Source organism: Notamacropus eugenii, chromosome 2, assembly GCF_028372415.1.
Source record: "Notamacropus eugenii isolate mMacEug1 chromosome 2, mMacEug1.pri_v2, whole genome shotgun sequence".
NCBI classification, from domain to species: domain Eukaryota; kingdom Metazoa; phylum Chordata; class Mammalia; order Diprotodontia; family Macropodidae; genus Notamacropus; species Notamacropus eugenii.
Genome location: NC_092873.1, coordinates 259194675 through 259218866, shown reverse-complemented (window position 1 = coordinate 259218866; position 24192 = coordinate 259194675). Strand labels below are relative to the sequence as shown.

The window sequence follows — 24192 nt, the reverse complement described above, 5'->3', positions numbered from 1 at the left end:
ATGCTCTCACTCTGACATCTTGACTCTGCCTCCCTGAGGAGCTGGTTGTTAAATATCATTATACCCCTCATCTTCTGACTCTATCTAGTTTGTTTTCCCCTGAACTATGCTTTATCCCAACGATCACTTGACAACCAATCAAATTTTGTGCTAAACAAGAGGAGAGAGTTTGAGTTTAAGAAAATGGTCATACCACTCATAGAAAAAAGGAATGTTTGGAGGCACACATTGGAGAAAGTACCATAGGTCAATTTTTTCATATTTTGAATTTGACTTGACAGCAAAACATCCATGCAGATATATTCAACACATTACATGAGAAAATATAATTTGAAGGAGAGAAAATAATTGGATTTGTAGGTTTGGAAAATATCTCCAAGTGGTAGTGGTTGAAACTCTGTGTATAAGTCATGTTTATAAAGGAAGACTTATAGAGGGGGGAAAAGAAGAATAGTCAGCAAGCTTCTATTAAATGCTTCCTATATGTCAAGCAGTGTGCTAGGTGATGAAGTATGGACAGAACCTTATAGTCACATCCAAATAGTGAATAAGCATAATAAGTAAATGAATAACAGTGAGGGAGCTGTCACTTTCATAGGTCTACCAGTATACAAAAGTCTTGCAGAAAAAAAAAACACAAGACACAGTATCAAAAAAGTCTGTATGACCAAAAGCTTCAGAAGTTTCAGAAAGATCAGGAAGACTGGAAAGAACACATTAGTTTCAGAAAGATCAGGAAGACTGGAAAGAACACATTAGAGAAATTTCAGATTGGTCAAATTCCCCTTGATTTGCCCTATCGTATGAAGCTGCAATGTGGAATGGTCTTTACATCTCTTCCTTATGGACTGGGAAGGGAATTGCCTTCCAGGCTTCTGTTGAGACTGATATGACAGTTACAGTGCATCAATCCCTGATGAGGAAAAGTTGATTACCTCCTTTGTGAGTTTTTGGCTAGGTAGATAAGCTAAAAGTCTACTAACCTTACAATACCCACAATACCTGAAGATTTTTGATTCATGTTATTACAGTGAAGGAAAATCTTCACTTGTTAGTTATTAATATGAGCATAATCTTTCAAAAGTACTCATAATACTAGTAGGATCATGGGAATATCACTCATTAGTGTGAATTTGTTTAATCATATGGAGAGTTTTCTAATAATTAGAGAAGAGCACAAGCATATATAAAATAGAATATTTTATTAGAAGAGAAGAAAAGTGAATGATTTGGATTTTGCTTAGTTAAAATTCATCACCACTAGGCAGAAATAGGTAAAAATAGCCAAACTACATTGGATATATTAAGAAAAATAACCACTTCCTTAGATGAAGTGAAGGGAAAGAAATAAAGCTTCTGTTTGATTTCAATGAAATAAATTCTTAACAAAAACAATGCTGAGAGGTTGAGACAAGATGGTGGAACAGAGCAGTAAGTCACCTGAGATCTCCCAGAATCGCCTTCAAAAACCTTTAAAATGATGCTTTGAACTGAATTTTGGAGTGACAGAACAAAGAAACGGTAACAAAAAACAACACAATTTTCCAGTTTAAGACAACATGGGAGGTTAGTAGGAAAGGTCTGTTACACCTTGGTAGAGGTCAGCCAGGGAGTATAGTGCAGATCACACTGAGACAGCAGCAGCAGCAGCCCTTAGTGCTGGTTGCAGCAGCAGCTTAGGAAGTATCAGCCCACAAACTGTAAGTGGGTCAGATAACTGGTCAGAAAATGGACCCCTTGCTGGTGCTGGGTTCAGGAACACTTTTTTATATCCATATAATTTGGTATTGCAGTCCCAGAGCAAAGAAGAGTGCTAGCACTTGCAATCAGAAGACAATAGGGGTCCTGATCACAATTTTTTAGTGGAAAAGAGTATTTGTGATCACAGGAGCAAGGATTCTGGTCTGAGTTACCAAATAGAAAGAAACAATAACACTTTCATCTGCAAGACAGCAGGGGTCCTGGTCACAGTTCTAGGGTCCCTTGTAGTCACAAGGGAACAAGGTTTATTCTTGGAGAAAGACCAGGGCACAGACCTGGAGAACAGTGACCACACTACTCCTTAGATGGTACCCCCTTGCAAGCACTGGAAACATACAGATCATCAGATCTAACTTTGAAAACAGCAGCATGCAAAACATGAATGTTGACACAGTACCCCCACCATCCTTGGAGCAAAGCCCAACTTTCATATAAAGTTAAACATCAAGAAATAAGGTGGAAAATGAGCAAAGAACAAAAAAAGACCATTAAGCATTACCATGATGACACAGAAGACCAAGACAGAAATTTAGAAAAAGACAATGTTAAAAATGACTACAAGCAAAGCCTCAAAGAAAAATTTTGAATTTGACACAAGCTCAAAAAATTTCTTTGAAGAGCTCAAAAAAGATTTTAAAAATTAGATAAGAGAGATAGGGGGAAACTTGGGAAGAGAAATGAGAATGATGCAAGAAAATTATGAACAACAGCTTGATAATAGAGACAGAAAAATGTTGAAGATAATAATACCTTTAAAAAGAGAAGTAGTGAAATAATAAAAGAGGCACAAGAATCCACTGAAGTTAGGAACTGTTTAAAAAGCAGAACTGGCCAAATAGAAAAGGAGGTACAAAAGTTTACTGAAGGAAATAATTCCTGAAAAATAAGAATTGGGCAAATGAAAGCTAATGATTCTATGAGACACCAAGAAACAATAAAACAAAATTAAAAACAAATTTAAAAAATAGAAGGAAATAATATATCTTATTGGAAAATAGATCAAAGAAAGATAATTTAAGAATTTTTGGACTACCTGAATAGCATGATCAAAAAAGGAGCCTAGGCATCATATGTAAAGAAATTGTCAGAGAAAACTGCCCTTGTATCCAAGAACCAGGCATTAAAATAATAGTTGAGAGAATCCACTAATCACTTTCTGAAAGAGATCCCAAAGTGAAAATCCTCCAAGGATGTTATAGCCAAATTCCAGAACTCTCAGTTCAAGGAGAAAATATTGCAAGTAGCTAGGCAAAAACAAAAACATAAAATAAACAATTCAAATATTGTAGAGTCACAGTTAGGATCACGTAAGTTTTTTCAGGTGATACAGCCAAAGACTGGAGAGTTGCAATATGATCTTCTGAAAGTGAAAGGAGTTAGAACTATAACCAAAAATCAACTACTCAGGAAAAACCAAAACAAAAAAACAATACTTCAGGGAAAAGCATGAATATTTCGTGAAATCGAGCACTCCCAAGTCTTCCTGTTTAAAAAAAAAAAAAACCCACCAGAGCTGAATAGAAAATTTTGCTTTCAAATACATGACGCAAAGGAAACATAAAAAAATTAAGCAGGAAGAGATATCAAAGGGGGTTCAATAAGCTTAAACTATATTTATCTATGAGAAGATGATGCTTGTAAATCATCTCAAAATATTTTGGAGATACCTTGTTTTTTAGAGTTAAGTCCTAATAAGTACAGACTATGCCCTGAGTTTGGCATAACAATGAATGATCCTTTGCACTCACGATGATATCACCCTCTGGCAAAGCGTATTGCTTGGATCAGGACAAGGTGTTCACTGACAGGTTTAGCACCCTCTATTTAGCCATTAATCACATGTTCACAGTCACTGACATGTACTGTACTCTTGTTCCTTTCACAGAGCTCTGGTTCTGTACCTGGCAGTGTGGTAACAACCCACAAGACAATGATTCTTCTCATGGGACCCAAGAATGCCTGTATTGTCCTAAGAAATGCCAACCATGAGAACTATCTCAAGATCCAAGAATGATTGCATTGCGGGTCAACCCATTTCATGTATAAGTGGTCCCAGCTATAGCAGCCTTAAGCCCTCCTTCTTGGGTATGTGTAGGGGGAACTTCCATCCATATATATAATTTTCTTCACTATGAAATTAATTAAACTTCTCTTTGACTACTCTCTTGTCTGTAGCCTGTTCTGTTTGTTCAGCTCCAGCCATCCACAAATTAAAAGCTGGTTTCAATCCACTTGACAATCCTACTTTCTCAGTATTAGAACAATTAGCAGGAACATACATAAACACAGGGTGCATATGTGAGTTGATATGATGACTTAAAAAATAAAATTAAGGGATGAGAAAGACAGATGCACTGGGTAAAGGGAGAGGTAGAATGGGGAGAAGAGGAAAATAGGGCAGGGCTGAAAACACTTGAATCTTACTTTCATCAGAATTGACTGAAAGGGGCAATAAGATATATATTTAGTTGGGTATAGAAATCTATCTTACCCTACAGAAAAGTAGAGGGGAATAGGGATAAGAGAAGCAGGGATTCATATAAGGGTGAGCTTATTAAGAGAGGAAATGGTCAGAAGGAAAGTAGATTTTTAAAGAGAAAAAGGATAAAAAGAGAGAAAGAAGACAATAAACATGGAAAATAGGATGAAGGGAAATATATAGTTACTAATCATAACCAGGAATATGAATAGGATGAACTCACCTATAAAATGGAAGTCAATAGCAGGTTCAGTTAAAAACCAGAACACAACAATATGTGGCTTACAATAAACAGACTTGAAACAGAGAGAAACACACTGAATAAAAATAAGAGGCTAGAGCAGAATTGATTATGTTTTGGCTAAAATGAAAAAAAGAGCAGGGATAGAATCATCATTTCAGACAAAGCAAAAACAAAAATAGACCTAATTAAAAGAGATAACCAAGGGAACTACATTTTGCTTAAAAAGTACCACAGACAATGAAGTAATATCATAAGTAAACATATATGCACCAAATGGCAGACCACTTAAAGTTTTTAAAAGAAAATTTAAGTGAGGGGAACCTCAATTTTTTCCTCTCAGAATTAGATAAATTGAACCGTAAAATAAATAAGAAAAAAGTTAAAGAGATGAGTTGAATTTTAAAGAAGATAGACATGACACACTTCTGAAGAAAATTGAATGGGTATAGAAAAGGATATACCTTTTTTCTCAACTCTACATGGCACCTTCAAAGTATTTACCATGTATGAAGGAATAAACCTCACAAACAAATGCAGAAAACAGAAATATTAAATATGTATATTTGAGATCATAATGCAATAAAATAATATTCAGTATAGAGCCAAGAAAATATAGAATAAAAATTAATTAGAAACTAAATAATTTAATTGGAAAGAATAAGTGGGTCAAACAATACATCATACAAACAATAAATAATTTCATTAAAGAATAACAAGATAAGATAAAAAAAATTACAGGTTCAGCCAAAGCAGAGCTTAAAGTAAATTTTATATATGTAAATACTCATACCAATAAAATGGAGAAAGACTAGATTAATAAATTGGGCATGCAATTGGGAAAAAAAAACACACGTAGAAAAAGAACAACTCGTAAATCCACAATTCAACACTAAAATGGAAAACCAGAAAATCAAAAGAAAAATTAATAAAATAAAACCAAGAAAACCATCAAACTAAAAAATAAAACTAGGAGGTCGTTTTATGAAATAAAAAGAATCAAACAGATAAACCATTGGTTAATATGATTTTTTAAAAGTAGAAAAAAACAAATTATCATTATCAAAAATGAAAGTATATTTAACACCAATGAAGATGAAATTAAGGTAATTATTAGGAGTTATTTAGCACAATTAAATGCCAATAAAATTGATGTCTAAGTAAAATGGTTATCTGTGAAAATATAAATTATCAAAAAAGAAAAGAGAATATATAACTAAACTTAGTTTAGAAAAAATAAATTGAAAATATCATAAATGAGTTCTATAACAAAAAAATCACAGGGACTACATAAATTTACAAGTGAATTTTTCCAGACACTTAAAAATAATTCATTCCAATGCTATATAAACTATTTAGGAAAAAATAGACAAAGAAAGAGTCCTACTAAATTCTTATTATGACACAGTTATGGTGCTGATACCTAAACCAGGAAGAGCAAAAACAGAGAAAGAAAATTATAGACCATTCCCTAATGAACAATGATGCAAAAAATTAAATAAAATACTAGCATGAAGATTACAGCAGGACATCACAATGATCATATACTATGACCAGATGGGATTTTGCTAAGAATGTAAAGCTGACTCAGTCTTTGGAAAATTATCAGCCTAATTAACAATGTGAACATATATAAGAAAACCAAAAATCATATGAGTATCTCAAATGATACAGAAAAATCTTTTGGACAGCTTTAAATCAGTTATGCCCATTGTCACCACTATTATTCAATATTATGCTAAAATAGCAATAATAGAAGAAAAAGAAATTAAAGGAATTATAATAGTCAATGAGGAAAGAAAACTATCACTCATTGCAGATACTATGATGTTATTCTTAGAAAATCCTAGAGAATCAACTGAAAAAATCTAGTTGAAATAGATTATAGCATTAGCAAAACTTTTGGATTATAAAATAAATCCACATCCATAATTCATTTGCATAATTATATATTGCCAACAAAGTCCAGCAGACAGAGATATAAAGAAAAATTCCATTTAAAACAAATGCAGACAATATAAAATACTTAGAAGTCCACCTGGCAAAAATAACTGAGGAACTATACGAACACTATTAAAAACGTTTTTCACACGAAGTCCTGTCTAAAACATTTGAAAAATCTTAATTACTCATGGATATGTTGAGCCAGTATAATAAAAATGATAATTTTTACCAAAAGTAATCCATATATTTAGTGCCATACCAATCAAACTATCAAAAATTATATTATGGAACTAGAAAAAATAATAACAAAATTCATCTGGAAGAATAAAAGGCCTGGGATTTCAAGGGAATCAATGAAAAAAAGTGTGAAAGAAGATGGTCTAGCTGTACCAGATCTCAAAATGTATTATTAAGTGATAATTATGAAAAAAATCTGGCACTGGTGAAGAAATAGAGTGGTGGATCAGTTAAATAGATTGGGTACAAATTACAATATGGTAAATGACCATAATAATGCCAGTATATGACAAACCCAAAGATCAAGCTTTTGGAACAAAAACTCATTATTTGTTAAAAACTGGTGGGAAAACTGGAAAACAGTATGGCAGAAAATGATTTGGACCAACATCTCACATTGTATGCCAAACTAAGGTAAAAATGAATACATGATTTAGATATAAAGGGTGACATTATAAATAAATTTGGGATGCATGGAATATTTTACTTGTCAGATCTATGGAGAAGTGAAGCATTTATGACCAAAAAAGAGATAGAAAGCATTATGAAATGTAAAATGAATATTTCTGATTACATTAAATTAAAAATTTTTGCACAAAAAATAAAAGAGTAGAAGGAATGCAGGGAACCAAGAAAGCATTTTACAGTTTTTCTTTGATTAAGGTCTCATTATTCAAACATATAGAAAAATGATTCAAATTTATAAGAATATGTCATTCCCAATTGATAAATGGTCAAAGGATATAAACAGATAGTGTTCAGACACAGAAATAAAAGCTATCTAAGATTGTGAAAAATGATCTTAGTCACTATTGATTAGTTATGCAATTCATAACAGCACTGAGGTACCACTTCACATATCTCAGATTGTCTAATATTACAGTAAAGGAAAATGATACATTTTAGAGATGATACAGGAAAATAGGGAAACTAGTGTTGTGTTGGTGGAGTTGTGAACTAATCCATCTGTTCTGGCGAACAATTTGGAATTATGCTCAAAGGATTATAAAACTGTGCATACCTTTTGGGCCAGCAATGCATTTACTCAGTCTCTATGCCAAAGAGATCAATTTTAAAAAAGGAAAAGGAATTTTATGTACAAAATATTTATAGCAGTTCTTTTTGTGAAGGGGCAAAAATTTGAAATTAAGGTGATGCCCCTCTATTGAAGAATGGATGAACCAGCTGTGGCGCGGTGTGACTGAAGCAGATGTGATGGACTACTGTTGTTCTATAAGAAATTGCCAGCAGAAAGCTTTCAAAAAACCTGGGAAGCCTTACATGAACTGATGCAATATGAAGTGAGCAAAACCAAAAGAGTAGTATACACCTTAACAACAATATAGCACAATGATCAACTGTGAATGGCTTAGCGATTCTCAGCAATATAATGATCCAAGACATTACTGAAGGACTCATAATTAAAAATGCTATCTACCTCCAGAGAAATAATTGATGAAACTTGAATGCAGATTGAAGTATACTTTTTTTTAAAACTTTCTCCATTTTTTTATACTTGGTCTGTTTTCTTTCACAACATGAATTATGGAAATTATGGAAACATGTTTTGCCTGCTTGAACATGTATAACCTGCATAAAATTGCTTGCCTTCTCAATGAGGTGGGAGTATAGGGAGGATGGAAGAGAATTTGGACCACAATTTTTTTTTTTTAAAATGAATGTTAAAATTTTTATATGTAATTTAAAAAAAGAGAAAAAACAAACCAAAGCAACAAAAAGAGTGCTAAGTGAGATATCTCAGCAGAGAAAATTCATTATTGAAGTTATTTGTTCTCACTTTTACTTTTTTTTTTTTTACAGTATTTTGATTGAACATCCCAATGGGGAATGAAGCAATTGAACAGATAATGACCTCACCCAATGGCTGACTAGCATTGTGTTCCTTAACAGACTTGATGGTCCTCTTCTCAGCAGTATGTAGTCTCGTAGAAGGCAGGAATTGCTTACTTTTTTATCTTTATGTCCTCAATGGTCAGTACAGTATCTATTATAAAAAAACCCAGCCATATAACAAATGTTTAAATAATAAATGTTTCATTCTATTTCCATTCATTGAACAGGATTAGTCATTGAACTTTATAGGTGGGAGAGTAATTAGTGTTTCCCAGAGCTTATATTAAATCACTAGAAGTCACTGAAACGTACTCATGACCTCATTTTACTAGACTGCCAAAGAACTACTTATTACATACTGTTCACTAACTGTAGAACACAGCAAAACATACATACATACACGTATAAATGTGTGAAGAAAAATTGAGATTGCAGATTGGTATTGGCTAGTTGTAATGCAGCAAAAAAAAAAAAAAAAAGATGGTCAATATGCCTAGAAGGAGCTTTTTTAACAAAGTATTTCTCTTTTTGCCTTGTTGTTTTGTGTTAACTAAAGTATTAAGTATTTGCTCCCAATCCCAAAAGAATGAAGTACTCAATCTGAGCATAGTATGGTTTACTGACACTAAAAGTTTACAAATAGCAACCACTAAATGCGTTTCCCTTCCTTTCCTTGCTTAGTCTTAAAATTTGTGCTGATTTCACTACACATGGTAAATGGGGTATGGAAAACAAATGTAACAGATTAGGTGGAGTGACATTCTTTCCTTGCTGCTTTCCCATTTAATTCCCACCCTCACTTAAAGAAAATATAGGGGAAAAGGAAATTAAATCATTGGAGAACATTGTTGAAATGTCGGTGATGCTGTCTTACTTATTTTTCTGGGGAAAAATCATTACTTCCTTTCTTATTGATATACTACATTGTCTTCCAATCAATATTTTCCCCTGTGCCATTGATGTAAATGTTTATCTGCCTGGTCTCTGTATAGGTGGTATGCACCCTCCCATTTTTGAACAGCTTTAGGACAAGTGAAGTCTCAATTGCTCCTATGGGGAAGTACTATAGAGCTCTCTCTAAAGGGTCTTGCATTTTCCCTTAAGATCACTAAAAGCCAGACTTTATATTAATTCATTAGACCTGATCCTACCCTGGTAATACTTAAAATATATTTCCCCAAAGAGGACACTGATGAGCAAGGATTTTCAGTAAAATGTTTAAAGCTAAAACAATGAATGAATTAAAGAGCTGGCAGTAGAAAAGTAGAAATATTAAAAATGCTAGAGTCATGGAATCACACTCTCTGATTTAAGTAGAACATCAGATTTCACTTAGTTCAACATGTTACTGACCAGTAATACCCTTTATAATATTCCAGACAGAAAATTTGGTCATTCAGCCTGCACTGGAAGACCTCTGGTGATAATTAACTCACTATATCCAGAAGCAGTGCGTTTAACTTCTGCTCATTTCTAATTGTTTGTGTAAAAAGGAGAGTGATGAGGGGAGTGGTGGCATAATGGATTGAGCATTGAGTTACTAGTCATGGGAATCCAAGTTCAAATCTTACCTCAGTCACTTAGTAACTTTGTTACCCTGAACACTTAAGTCGCTTAAATTCTTCTAGCTTGTTTTATCACCTGTAAAATGAGGATGATAACAGCTCCTACAACACAGGGTTATGAGGATCATTTGAAATGATATGTATAAGTCATCTTGCAAATTCTATACTCACAGACATACACACACACACACACACACACACACACACACACATACACACACACACACACATACACACACACACACAAAGACAAATAAATGTCACCACCAAGGACTAAACATCAAGTTATCTACCCTAATGCAGTAGTAAATTCCAGACCAGGACCAGGTTCAATATTGGGAAAGAAACAAAATTCACATGGAGCATTCAGAACTTAAGAAAAGGGACTTTCCTTACCTTTGGTATGGAAAGGACACTAAATAAGGAGAGATGGTCAAATTTAAATTGAGCACTCTTTCTCTGCTGATACTCTGTGGTCAGAAGCCTGTGGAAACAGTTACAGTTCGTCATCTCCCTGGTCCTCTCTCTATTCAGGTAAAGAAAAGTTGTGTCAATGCCAGAGACTTAGTCATCTAAGTTGCTCAAGGCTCAAAGACAGTTTCAATGACTTTTTAAAGGGGAAAAACAAATAACCAAAACAAGTAACTTGGAATATGTGAGATGGGCCTTACAGAAAAAAAAAAAGTCAGACTAATGTGGTGGGGCCCCAGGAAATATTTCTATAACACCTAATGCAGATCTTAAGTGTTCTCTCCAATGATGTTTCTTGCAGAAAATATGTTATTTCTCATTCAGAGCTACTGTTATCCATGTCCTCTGAAAGAATTACTACATGCAGGTCTTTCAAGATGCTGAAGACCTTCCACGTCCTTTCTTCATATTATGCAGATATTAATGTAGAAGTAGAATTTATATCAGTTATCCTATCATTTCTCTATATGCTGATGACTTTTCCCTTTAAGTCATATATATGTATACACACACACACACACACACATATATATACATATACACACACACACACACACACACACACACATATATATACATATACACACACACACACACATATATATATACATATACACACATGCACACACATTTATATAAATATATATATGTGTCATATATATTTATATTTCTAATAATAATTCTTTTTTCTTTTTTTCAGTTACATGTAAAGATAGTTTTCAACATTCATTTAAAAAAAATTTAGTTTAAAATTCCCTCCCTCTTTCTCTGCTGTCCCATCTCATTGAGAAGGCTGACAGTTTTATATAAGTAATACTGGTGCAGTCATCTAAAATATATTTTCATTTTAGTCACACTGTGGAAAAAAAGCGGACCCCCAAAAATAACCCCAAGAAAAATATAAACTTTAAAAGATCTTCATTCAGAATATCCATCAGTTCTTTCTCTGGAGAGGGATAGCATTTTCCATCAGAAGTCCTTCAGAATTGTCTTGAATCATTATATGCCAAAACAATCACAGCTACTCATGTTGCAATACTGTTGTAACCATACACACTATTTTCCTGGTTCTGTGCATTTCACTTTACTTTAGTTCATGTAAGACTTTCCAGATTTTTCTTAAAGCTTCCTTCTGGTAACTTTCTTTCTTTCTTTCTTTCTTTCTTTCTTTCTTTCTTTCTTTCTTTCTTTCTTTCTTTCTTTCTTTCTTTCTTTCTTTCTTTCTTTCTTTCTTTTCTTCCTTTCTTCCTTCCTTTCTGTAATTTCTTATACCACAATAGTATTCCTCATAATAATAATATATCCCACAACTGGTTCAGTCAACTAAGAGGCATCCCCTCAATTTCCATTTTTTGATACCACAAAAAGAGGTGCAATAAATATTTTTGCACATAAAATTTCCTTTCTTTTTAATATATATATGTATGTATGTATATATATATATGAATGGATATATAATATATATAAATATTGACTTAGTTCTTCATATATTTGACAAATGAGGACTTTAACAGAGAAATTTGCAGAAATTTTTTTTTCACAGTTATATTTACTGTGTATTTCTCTGTATCCTATTTTCCACCATTCATCCTTCTCTCTGGGTCTGTCTCTGTCTGTTTTGGTCTCTGTCTCTCTGTTCTATCTCTCTCTGATTGTGTCTGTCTCTCCTTTCACACTTTCCCTCCTTAAAAGTTTTTTTGTTTCTGACCATGTCCTTCAAAAATCTGACCTCCCTTCATGAATGCTGCCTTTATTTCTTTCCCCTCCTATTTCTCTTAGCAAAAGACAGATTTCTATACCTAGCTGAATGTATATTGTATTCCCCTTTGGAGCCGATTCTGATGACAATAAGGTTCAAGCATTTCTGCCCCCTCATCTTCCCCTCCATTGTAATATCACTCTCACACCTATTTTATGTGAGATAATTTAACCCATTCTATTTCTCTCTTGTCTCTTCTTCTAGTGCACCCCACTTTCTCACTTCTTAATTTTATTTTTTTAGATATCATCCCATCATATTCAACTCACACATATGTCCTCTGTATACATTTATTCCTGTTAACTACTCTAATAATAATAAATTTCTTAGGGATTGAAAGTATCTTCTCATTTAGGAATGTAAAAAAATTAAGTTTATTTAATTGCTTATGGTTTCTCTCTCCTGTTTACCTTTTATTCCATCCTTTATTCCTTTTTATTACTGAATCTTGTATTTGAAAATCAATTTTTCTATTCAGTTCTATTTTTTTCATTCTTAAATGACCTCAGTTTTATTAAATGATCATTTTTTCCTCTGAAGGACTATATTTAGTTTTGTTGAGTGGGTTATTCTTGGTTATAGCTCCAGCTCTTTTGCTCTCCAAAAATAATCATAGCCCAAGTCTTCCAGTCCTTTACTATAGAAGTTATTAAAATGTGTAATATTATGGTTCCATAATATTTGAATTTATTTTTCTGGCTGCTTTTAATATTTTTCCTCAGTCTGGGAGCTCTGGAATTTGGCTATAATATTCTTGGGAGTATTCATTTTAAAATCTTCTTTTGGAGTTGATCAGTGGATTCTTTCAACTTTTATTTTACTCTCTGGTTCTAAGACACTAGGTCAGGTTTCCTCAACGATTTCTTGAAATAAGATGTCTAGGTTCTTTTTTATATCATGAAAATCAGGTGATCAAATAATTCTTAAATTATCTCTCCTTCACCTGCTTTCCAAATCACTTGTTTTTCCAATAAGATAGTTCACATTTCCCTCTATTTTTCATTTCTTTGGTTTTGTTTTATTGTTTCTTGATGTCATTAGCTTTTACTTGCTCAATTCCTTTTCTTAAGAAATCATTTTCTTCTGTGAAAATTTGAATCTCCTTTTCCATTTGGCAAATTATGCTTTTTAAGGAGTCCTCTTCAGTGGATTTTGGTGTTTCTTTTACCATTTGGCTTATTTTGTTTTTTTCAAGGTGTTTTCTTTTTATTTCCTGGGCCTCCATCAAACTGCTGACTTTTTTCATGATTTCTTGCCTTACTTTCATTTCTTTCCCCAAGATTTCCTCTACTTTTTAAATTTGATTTTTAATCTTCCTTTTGAGGTCTTCCAAAAATTCTCCTTGTGCCAAGACCAATTTACATTTTTCTTTGAGGCTTTGAATAGTGCTGCTTTGACTTTGTAGTTTTCTCCTAAGTTTGTGTTTTGAGACTTTCTGTCACCACAGTAACTTTCTGTGGTCAGATTCTTTTTTACTATGTTTGATTGATCATTTTTCCAGTATACTTCTTGACTTTTTACTTTGTGTTAAATTTGAGCTCTGCTCTTGGGGCAGAGGTGGCACTGTCCCAAGCTTCAAGCCTTTCTTGCTGCTTCCTTTTCAGAGCTAATTCTGGAGAGGTTTACAAGTTTTCAGTTCTTTCAAAGGTGTATAATCCAAGGAGAGATATGGTCACTTCTCTCCTGGCCTGTGCTTTAGTCTGTGAATAACAATAAGAGCTCTTTTCTGCTTTAGAACTTTGGCCAGGGCCCCTGCTTCTGTGTGGCTTCCCTGTGCTAATGTTCCTTCTTGCCCTGCTACTTGAACCTGGAACAGCATATGGGTAATGTAAGAGCGCTACACTCAATTTCAAGAAACGATACTCTGTTATCTCCTGATGAGTTTTCTGACCCCCTTACCATTTATTGTCCAATAGTTCCAGAAGCAGTTGTTGTCAATTTATATACTTTGGAGTGTGCTTCTCTCTCATACCAATGAAACAGACCTTTCCTGATGACCTTCTAAGTTGTCTTGGACTGGAAGATAGTTTCATATCATTCTTTTATTAGTTCTTCCTCTAGAGATTACATTTTGTGATGATAATTTAAAGTTATTTAGAGGACAGCTTGAGAGAACTTATGTGGGTCCCACTTTTATTTCACCTTCTTGATTCCACTTTACTCCCTTCTCCCCACAACATGGGCAAATAACAACTCTTACATTACTCACTTCTGTGTAATCCCCTGTCTGTAATGTGCTCTAACCTGTTCATACCCTCCATGCACTTCTTCATTGCTTTTTGGATAAGGTTCCATTACAATTCCTCAGAGACTTTATCATTTGGTTATAGAATAGTACTTGTAGAATATGAATATTAGAAAGTTTGTCTTTTGCTTCAGGGAACAGCTTGAGACCATTATAAGAACTGTGCAGCTTTCCAATGGTGATCTAACCCATTCTCTTTCTTTGTTCAAATCTGGGTCTATTTGATCATTTATAATATTTGTCATGTGTGTATACATACACACTCACATACACACACATCTTAATGACAGCTCCAAAGCCAATCTAGACTTTCTAGCTGTATATCATAGTTTAGAGTAGTTTTCTCAAACTCAAATATTAAGCTGTACATAAGGATACCTGCAGTTTACATATTGACTTAAAAAAACACCTATTAATACTAGTTATGTTCAATTATATTTTTATTTATTTTGTTAAATATTTTCCAAATCCATTTTAAAGTGGTTTTGATGCCTTTGGTGTAGACAATAGGGAATCTTCATCATTGTTTTTTTCCTAAAGTATACAAATTATTTGTAATTATTATAGTTCTCAGTTCATTAACCCTTTGAAAAAGAAATGTTATTCTTTTGGCTTAACTTTTTCTTAATTAATCCATGCTTGCTCACACTAATTCTTTTCTTTTTCAACTGTTCATTCATATCTTTGACATTCAAATTCAGTTGTAAATTATTGAAAGCTTACTTTATGTGCTATATTATTGGCAATTAATGATATGGAAAAGATAAATTACAGAAATTTATAATCTATTAGGTAGGTATAATTTGTACACTCAAATGGTTCTGTGACCTAATTGAATCAGGGGTTCTCTCTTAGGGTGAAGATCACCAACTAATCCATGCTCAATCAACCAGCATAACTCTTATCTATATTCTCTCAGAACTTCATCACAAGTAGTCCAACCAACATGCAAGACTCCTTCCTTTGCTTTCTTTTGACTTCACAAGGATAATTGTGGAACCCTATGATTGTCTACTAATCATCTCTAATTTTTTTAATGTGATGCCAAACTGTGAAATAATATATGCAGGTTAGTAAATATGCACTAAAATAAATAGTCTTAGGATTTTGCCAAAAAATGAAGTTAAATTCATTGCAATAACAAAAACAATCATCCTCCCTCCTATCGGTCAGAATTCAGGTTTAAATAGTTAGTTTCCTTTTTTTATAATAGTTAGCTTTCTTGATGCGTGTTCTAGTTTGATAGGTGAGCCAAAAACTGTTTAGATTACACTTAAGAAGTGTATGAAATTATTATAAGTAAGGCTTAAAGATGTAGTGTGAATTAAAATGCATTAGAAAGATTCATTGGTATAGGTGGATTTTAATATATATTTTGCAGTTGGCAACACAGCCACAGCAGGCCATGAAGCAGCTACCCAGCCAGTCATTAGTCTGAACAATCTTTGACTCTGAATTATGGGGTGGGAGTGGGAGAATATGTTAGGAGTCATAGATTTCAATACACAAATCAATTGCAAGTGTGCTGGGTAGTTGCGATTATATCTATAGGTATAGAGTGACTGAATATGTTTGAGAGCAGAACGAGTTTCAATATCCAGGACAGAATAATGTGGAAAAATATACTGGCAGTATATTTGTGATTATTAAAGAATATTCTTGTCCCAAGCACTTCTAGAGACTCTGGGAACTAGGAGACACATGTGACATCCATTACTCAATTAGTCAACACACATTTATTTGTTTAGAACTTGCTGTGTCCTAGGGATTATTCTACGTGCTGAATTTACCAAGAGAAATACAAAGATGTCTGCAGATTTTATATTCAATATGGGGAAGCAATATGTACACATAAAAAAATCAATGAATACAAAATACATGCAACGTACCTACAGCATAATAAAAGATGTGCCTTATCTTTGAAAAAAGCCATGCAAGACTAATTCTTAGTTAAAAAAAATAACTTAAGCAGAAAAGCAAAATCTCACAGCATGAATATATGTGTAACCCAAACCCAAGTAAGTGCTAAGGTATCCCTAGCCCAGGTCCCACCATCCCTGATGCCAAGTCAGAGCTTGATAGACAATATATCTCCTGAAGTGCTCTAGGGGTACACTTGAGGGGTGAGAGGTGATGTTTCAATGCCATTGGTTTGAGCTCCCTTCAGTGTACTTCTTTGTAGATAATCAATTGGAAATAAGTTATTCAGGGCAAGTCCATAAGCATTTATTAAGCATTTACTATGTTCCAGGAACTATACTAAGTGCTAGGAAGACAAAGATAAAGACTGTGTCAGTCCTGAAGGGGTTTACATTCTAATAGGAAGGAGGAAACACATAAAGGAAAGCTGAACAGGGTGGGAGATTAAGGGGACAGATGGAGGTTACCATGTCTAAATTATTTCAGCACATTTCCCATGGTTTCTGCCTGTGTTTTGTCTGTCCATGATCTTGGTTAAAGTGTATGTGTATTTGTGTATATAAAAACAAAACTATTTTTCATGTAATATAACTATCCCAGTCCTCTTAGGAAATGATTCCTAAATCCTTGGTCAAAAAGAAGTATTTAGCGACATTCAACATCAGCAGGATCTTTAAACAAACCCCAGTTCAAACAGGAACAATTCCTGTGTTTTCTGTCTTTTTCTGCTTTTCACTCCATCAAAGTCAAAGCAGAAATATCCTCTAATGAAGAGGTGTTGAATTACTGTCAGCAAAGTTCCCCAATGCAGTCTGAACCAGATTAAAATATAATTGTGAAAAGTTTAACCAAAAGAAAAATATGATATAATGTAGATGATGTTAATTTGAGGTTTTCTGAGTCAATATGCCACAGGGCATCCATTTCTCTTAGAGTTTTACACCACTGATGTTAAGCATCTCACTGGTTTGTTCACTCTTATTCTAAGGCAAGTAAGTTCACATTATCATTATTAATCCCCATGATATTGAGGAAACGGGGGAAGATTGGGAAGGGAGATAGTAGTACAGGCAGATTACTACTCTCTTCATCAATAAATATAAAGGCAGCTTAAAATGAACACCCAAAGGATTAAATAGGAGAAGTTGCCAAAGGGCTGATATTTTATCATATAAGCTGATAATTTGTTTAGAATAACAGGAAAGGGACAATTTTAATGGATTCCCTTTGATATTAATAATAATGAAGTTGGGGAGGGGGATTTATTTGCTGATTTCATAAATGTATGTACTCATGAATGTATATAATAGTCACTTACACTTTTTATAGTGATTTATGACCTGTAAATAGTTTACCTTATCACCCTGTGAGGTAGGTGATCTTTAGGGATTCTCATTTAGCTGTTGAAAACTGGAGAAGGTCAGATATCCACCAGTCAGATGTGCTGTATTGCGAAATTTTGAATCTTAAAGTCTTTTAGCATTGCTCTCATGTACTCGTTTTCAGTGTGTGTGTGTGTGTGTGTATGTATGCATGTATGTATATATGTGTATGTATACATGAATGTGGGGGAGTGGCATTTATAATGAGGTGACAAGAGCTTTGTGTACAAATTACTTTTTTACCTACAGGGGACAGACCTTCACAGAAGGGGACATGTCAGCCTAGGTTTGAGTTTGCCTATGAAAGTTATATTCTCTGATATTATAGCTAAACCACTTAACCACTAAGGACCTCAGAGTCATTATATATAAAATGATGAAAATACATAACTACTTCATAAAGTTGCAAAAAACAAATGGAGACACTCTGCAAAATATGCATAATGCTATTTTCATGTCAACTATCTATTTCTGAAATGCTCCAAGTGACTTTTTGTTCCACTTTCTACTTTATTGTGGTTGAAAGTCTTACATGATACTATAGTATGGATATATATGGAAATCTAGCCAACTGCAAGAGACTAGTGAAACATTTTCCTTTAACCTTTTTTAGTCCTGAAAATAAGAAGTAACCTTTGAGATTGCTGCCAAGAAATTCTACACTTAGGTCCTTGTGAATACTATTAAGAGAAATCAGCAAGAATCTGAAACAAATACTGATAAGAATTTGATCTCATAATAAATGTTATAAGGATCCAAATTCAAAACCTCTGATGAGAAATCAAAACTAGTGAATTAAACAAAAACTTTAATTTTAATAAAATCTATTTTTTCTGTTTTATTATCAATATAAACTAAAGTTTATAATTGTAAGGAATTAATACATAAAAACTGATTTAAATTACATGAGATATCCAAAATGCAAACAATATATTAAATTGATACATTAGAAATTACGTATTTATATCTATATTTTTATATAGAGATTATATGCTTACATAATAAAATCATGGACTCCCTTAACCAATAAAATTAATGTATTATCACATATACATAAGCCTATATCTATAGATGTCTCTTCAATCTCTTTATTGCTCTTTCCCCCTTTTTTTTATCTGTGGATGTATGTGTGTGTTGGTAAACACTGCAATTCGAAAATAATTTGGACCCAGAAAAAAAGAGGCTCATTTGCTATTAGAACACCTCAGAGGACTTATAAAAACCCAATGATTCTCCTAGGGACCACCTTTAAAACCAATATTTTGCCAGGTTTTATATAATAGGATAGTAAAATTAAAAGTAATAGAATTGGTAGAAGAATTATGGACCCATTTTTTCAGTCTTCATAAATCTCTGAGATATTCTGTCTCTGGGTTAAATATGGATTTGTCTTCCTAAATTATGAACTGGGAGAAATGATTGATGGGCAACTCTATAATTCGAAGCTGAGAAGCTTCCAGGGTAGGGTGACCATTGATTTGTGTGGGTGTGGACTATGCAAATTTGATGGGTTGAAATTGCATTTCTACAACCTTCATAGGTTTTGAAAGTACTTTGCAAGGCAAATCAAAAGAAGGACTGAAATCCACATCCCCTGTAGTATTCCATTGTGCCTGTGTATTAAATATTGAAGTGGAAGGTTTCAGGAAACACTGTTGGAAGCATGAAAAAGTGTATTTAATTAAATGAAGTAATCTCTATTTAGATGAAAATAAATCATTTCAGTGCTGACTGTTTTTAATGATTTGGGCTGTCATTCAAAAAGAGGACAGGAAGCTGATAAAGTACTTAGAACTCCATTTACTAGGCTATTATAATGTAGCACTAATGGGATATTCCATGCCAGGAAAATGCTGTTATTTAATAGTAAAGCATCCTGCACCACTCATAGTAATTAATACAGCTCATCATATGAAGAATTGAAACATAAGAGAAACCACAGAGGCTTCTTCTCAGAGACTAAAAGCATTTCTCTTTTGTATTGGCATGGTCATTTCATCCACTTTTGATTAAACACTGAAAAGTGATTTTTAAAATGTAGAAACAATTTGCATTGAACACAGATCTTTGTATTGAATAAAAACGTCATTCTATGTGAAGTCTCAAAAGAGAGAGGAAATAGTTTATCAAATCTTCAAAGAAGACACTCAAGTGCTGAAACTTCCTTGATTAAAAATGCTTTAATAGCACAAATCCCATTTTATTAATATTTGTTTCAATAGCACCTTGTGCAATTCTTCTCCACTGTTGTATGTCCAGTGAGTATTTTTTGAATGAATGAAAGCATGAATGAATGAATGAATAGTATGAAAGGGGAACCTAGAAGCCATTTTATCTCCTACTTCCTCAGACTCAGTAGTAAAGTAGAGAGGATGGTATCTTCCTTGTTCTCTTTCTAAATTTTAAATTGTTGTTTAGCCAGAACTTTTTCTAAGTGTATGCTATCAACCTCTGCCACCTTCTCCAAATAACTGCAAACTCCTGTGGTTCAAGATGGATTTCCTTGATGACTAACCAACCTAACTTGAAGGTGTGCTTTCCCATCCCAGTCCCTTACCATTATTCTCACTTACTTCAACTTCCATGTTGATGACAAACACTTCACTGCTCCTTATGGCTAACAGCTTTCATTTCTACCTTTCTCTTGGCAGCTAAGTGGCACAGTGGCTACCATACCAGGCCTAGAGTCAGGAAGACATGAGTTCAAATCTGGCTTCAGACACTGTGTGACTCTAGGCAAACCCCCTAACCCGGTTTGCCTTAATCTTCTCAACTGTAATATGAGAATAATAATACTACCTAACTAAATAAATCAAGCTGGGAGGGTCGTTGTTTTGAACAGAAACAATTACTACTGACATTCACTCTAAGCCAGGAGGGTCCAAAAACAGTCATAGAGTGGAGATTAAGCAGGGACCCATTGTTGTTCAGTGTATGGGCTTAAGAGTGCACTGGGTCTAAGGTTTTGGGGAAGACAAAGGAAGCAAGGAAGGAAAGAAGGAAGGAAGGAAACTAGCTAGTAAACCCCAAGTTAACTGGGCTGCTTCTGGACATCAAATTTACCTTCTTTAGGAAAGGAAAGGGGAGGGGAGAGAGAGAGCTTGAGAGAGAGAGGATGAGCTGAGTTACCCAGCTAGCTCAGTACCCATTCAGAGGCACTTTATACTAAAATGAAAACAGCTTTGCTTGCCATTACAGAAGGCAAGGTATTTGACATAGGTTATACATGTGTAGTCATGCAAAACATATTTCCTTGTAAATCATTCTGTGAAAGAAAATATGCATCAAAACAAAACAAACAACAAAAACATGAATAATAAAAAAAGTTTTGTTTTTTTTTAAGTATGCTTCAATCCATATTCATACTCCATCAGTTCTTTCTCTGGAGATGGATAGCACCTTCCACCCTAAGTCCTAAAAAACTATCTTGTATCATTGCATTGCTGAGAATAGTTGTTATTCATAGTAGACCATCATACAATATTGTTGTTACTGTGTTCAACATTCTCCTAGTTCTGCTCATTATACTTTGCATTAGGTTTTCTAAGTCCTTCCAAGCTTTTCTGAGATCATCCTGCTCATAATTTCTCAAACCACAATAATATTCCATCACAATCACATACAATTACTTGTTCAGACATTCCTCAATTGATGGACATCCCCTCAATTTCCAATTCCTTTGCACCACTACAAGAGCTGCTATAAATAGTTCTGTACCCATAGATCCTTTTCCTTTTTTTTTTATCTCTTTGGATTGCAGACCAAGTAATGTTACTGCTTGCTCAAAGGGCATGCATGGTTTTATGGTCCTTTTGACATAGTTCCAAATTGCTCTCCAAAATGGTTGAACTGTATATAATTTCACTAATAGTACATTGATGTTTTAATTTTCCTACATTCCCTCCATCATTTGTCATTTTCCTTTTCTGTCATATTAGCCAGTCTGAGAGGTATGAGGTAGTAGCTCAGAGTTGTTGTAATTTGAACTTCTCTCATCAATAGCGACTTAGAGTATCTTCCATATTATTAGAGATAACTTTGATTACTTTGTCTGAAAACTACTTGTTCATACCCTTTGACTATTTATCAATTGAGGAATGCAGGAACAGCCAACAAATGGGAAGATATCAAATTCAGCTGTGTCAGTCAACGATCATACCACCTTTGCTCAGTTCAGCAAAGATCAGAAAACTGAACTTGTAGTTGTGGGACCAAAGGCTCCTCTTTCTGCTAGAATTGTTGGGAATCTAATATCTGCTGGAGATGTTTTGGTCCCACAGCAAAGGCAGCTCAGTTAGAGGCCAGCAAAAAATTTGCCAAGGAGTTTATGGACCGACATGAAATCCCAACTGCAAGGTGGAAAGCTTTCACCAACCCTAAAGAAGCCTGCAACTTCATTATGAGTGCAGACTTTCCTGCTTTTGTTATAAAGGCCAGTGGTCTGGCTGCTGGAAAAGAAGTAATTGTGGCTAGTAATAAAGAAGAGGCTTGCAAAGCGATTCAAGACATAATGCAGGATAAAGTTTTTGGAGCAGCTGGTGATACTGTTTTAATTGAATAAGTTCTTGAAGAAGAGGTGTCTTGTTTATGTTTTACTGATGGTAAGACTGTGGCTCCAATGACACCAGCACAGGAGCATAAGCGATTGCTAGATGAAGATCATGACCCCAGTACAGGAGGAATGGGAGTTTATTGTCCAACACCTCAAGTTCCTAAAGATGTGTTATTAAAAATTAAAAATACCATTCTTCAGAAAGTCGTAGATGTCATGCAGCAAGAAGATGTTTCATATGTAGGAATGTTGCATACTGGTATAATGCTTACCAAGGATGGCCCAAAAGTTCTGGAGTTTAATTGCAGACTTAGAGATCCAGAATGCCAGGAATTCTTGAGGCTAAAGCTTTAGGCCTCAAGGTTTTCAAAGCAGACACATCTCTGAAGGAGGATATAGTAACTAATGGTGGTAGAGTTCTTATGGTAACAGTCATCCAGAAAGATCTGATGTCAGCTCTTGAAGAAGCCAATAAAGGGATAACTCTTATTAAATCTGAAGGAGCAGTTTATAGAAAAGACATTGGCTATAGAGCTATCTCTTTCCTAAAACAGTCCAGGTAAAATATTTTTAGAGAAATGGTAGTCATTATTAGCTCAGCCCTAACCTCCATCAATTATTGCTAAAATTTTACATAAGGTACCAAGCAACGAGCATTTTCTTATACTAAGTTTAGGATTAGGGTGTTGTTTCCCTAAAGTAGGCTAACTTAGATCCCAATTTAAGGTTTTTATTTACTGCTATGGAGTAAAAACTATTGTGAACTGCTTTGAACCAAATTTGTACACAGCAGGTCTCAAATTGAGTAGAAAAACTTCTTGGTAACTTCCTATAAGTTCAGAAACCATTTATGAATCAAAAAAATAATGCTAACATCATTTTTACACCACTAACTTTTATGCTTTTTAAAATATCTATGTATAGTTTTGGCTCTGTGCATTTTTTGGAGGAACATAATCATTAATTGTATCTAAATGTTACCAAATGAAAATTTCTTTTGAGTCAATCGCTGTTTTGTTCAATTATACTATGAAAGAATAAGCTTATGTTTTTAAAAATTGAAAAATAAAAATAATTTTCTGGTAGTTTGATAGGTATGATCCTGAATAAGTAAATTAATTTAGACAGAATTGTCATTTTTATTATGCAGCTTGGCCTACCCATGAGCAACTGATATTTTCCCACTTACATCTGACTTTATTTGTGTGAAAAGTGTTTTGTAATTGTTTTATATAGTCCCTGGGTTTGTTTTGGCAGGTATACTCCCAAATATTTTACAGTGTCTACCGTAACTTCAAATGGGATTTCTTTATCTACCTCTGCTGTTGGACTTTGTTAATAATATGTAGAAATGCATATGATTTATGTGGGTTTATTTTGTTACCTGCAACTTTGCCAAAACTGTTTATTTCAAATAGATTTTTACTTGATTTTCTAGGATTCTCTATCTATATCATCATATCATCTGCAAATAGTTATATCTTAGTTTCTTCTTTGCCCACTTTTTTCCTTCAACTTCTTTTTTGTTCTTTTATTGCTAAAGCTAACTTTTCTCATACCATATTGAATAACATTGGTGGTAAAGGACATCCTTTTTCACCCCCTGGTCTTATTGGAAATGCATCTAGCTTGTCACCATTACATATAATGCTTGCTAATGGTTTTAGGTTGATATTCCTTTTTATTTTAAGGAAGACTCCGTTCATTCCTATGCTTTTCAGTATTTTCAATTGGAATGGGTGTTGTATTTTGACAAAATCTTTTTCTGCATCTGTTGAGATA

The 24192-nt window shown here is 33.9% G+C and overlaps 1 pseudogene; it reads left to right on the top strand.

Annotated features, from left to right (window-relative positions):
• Positions 1-3510: 3510 nt before the first annotated feature.
• LOC140522959 (trifunctional purine biosynthetic protein adenosine-3 pseudogene) lies at positions 3511-23004 on the top strand (annotated as a pseudogene).
• The last annotated feature ends 1188 nt before the right edge of the window (positions 23005-24192 follow it).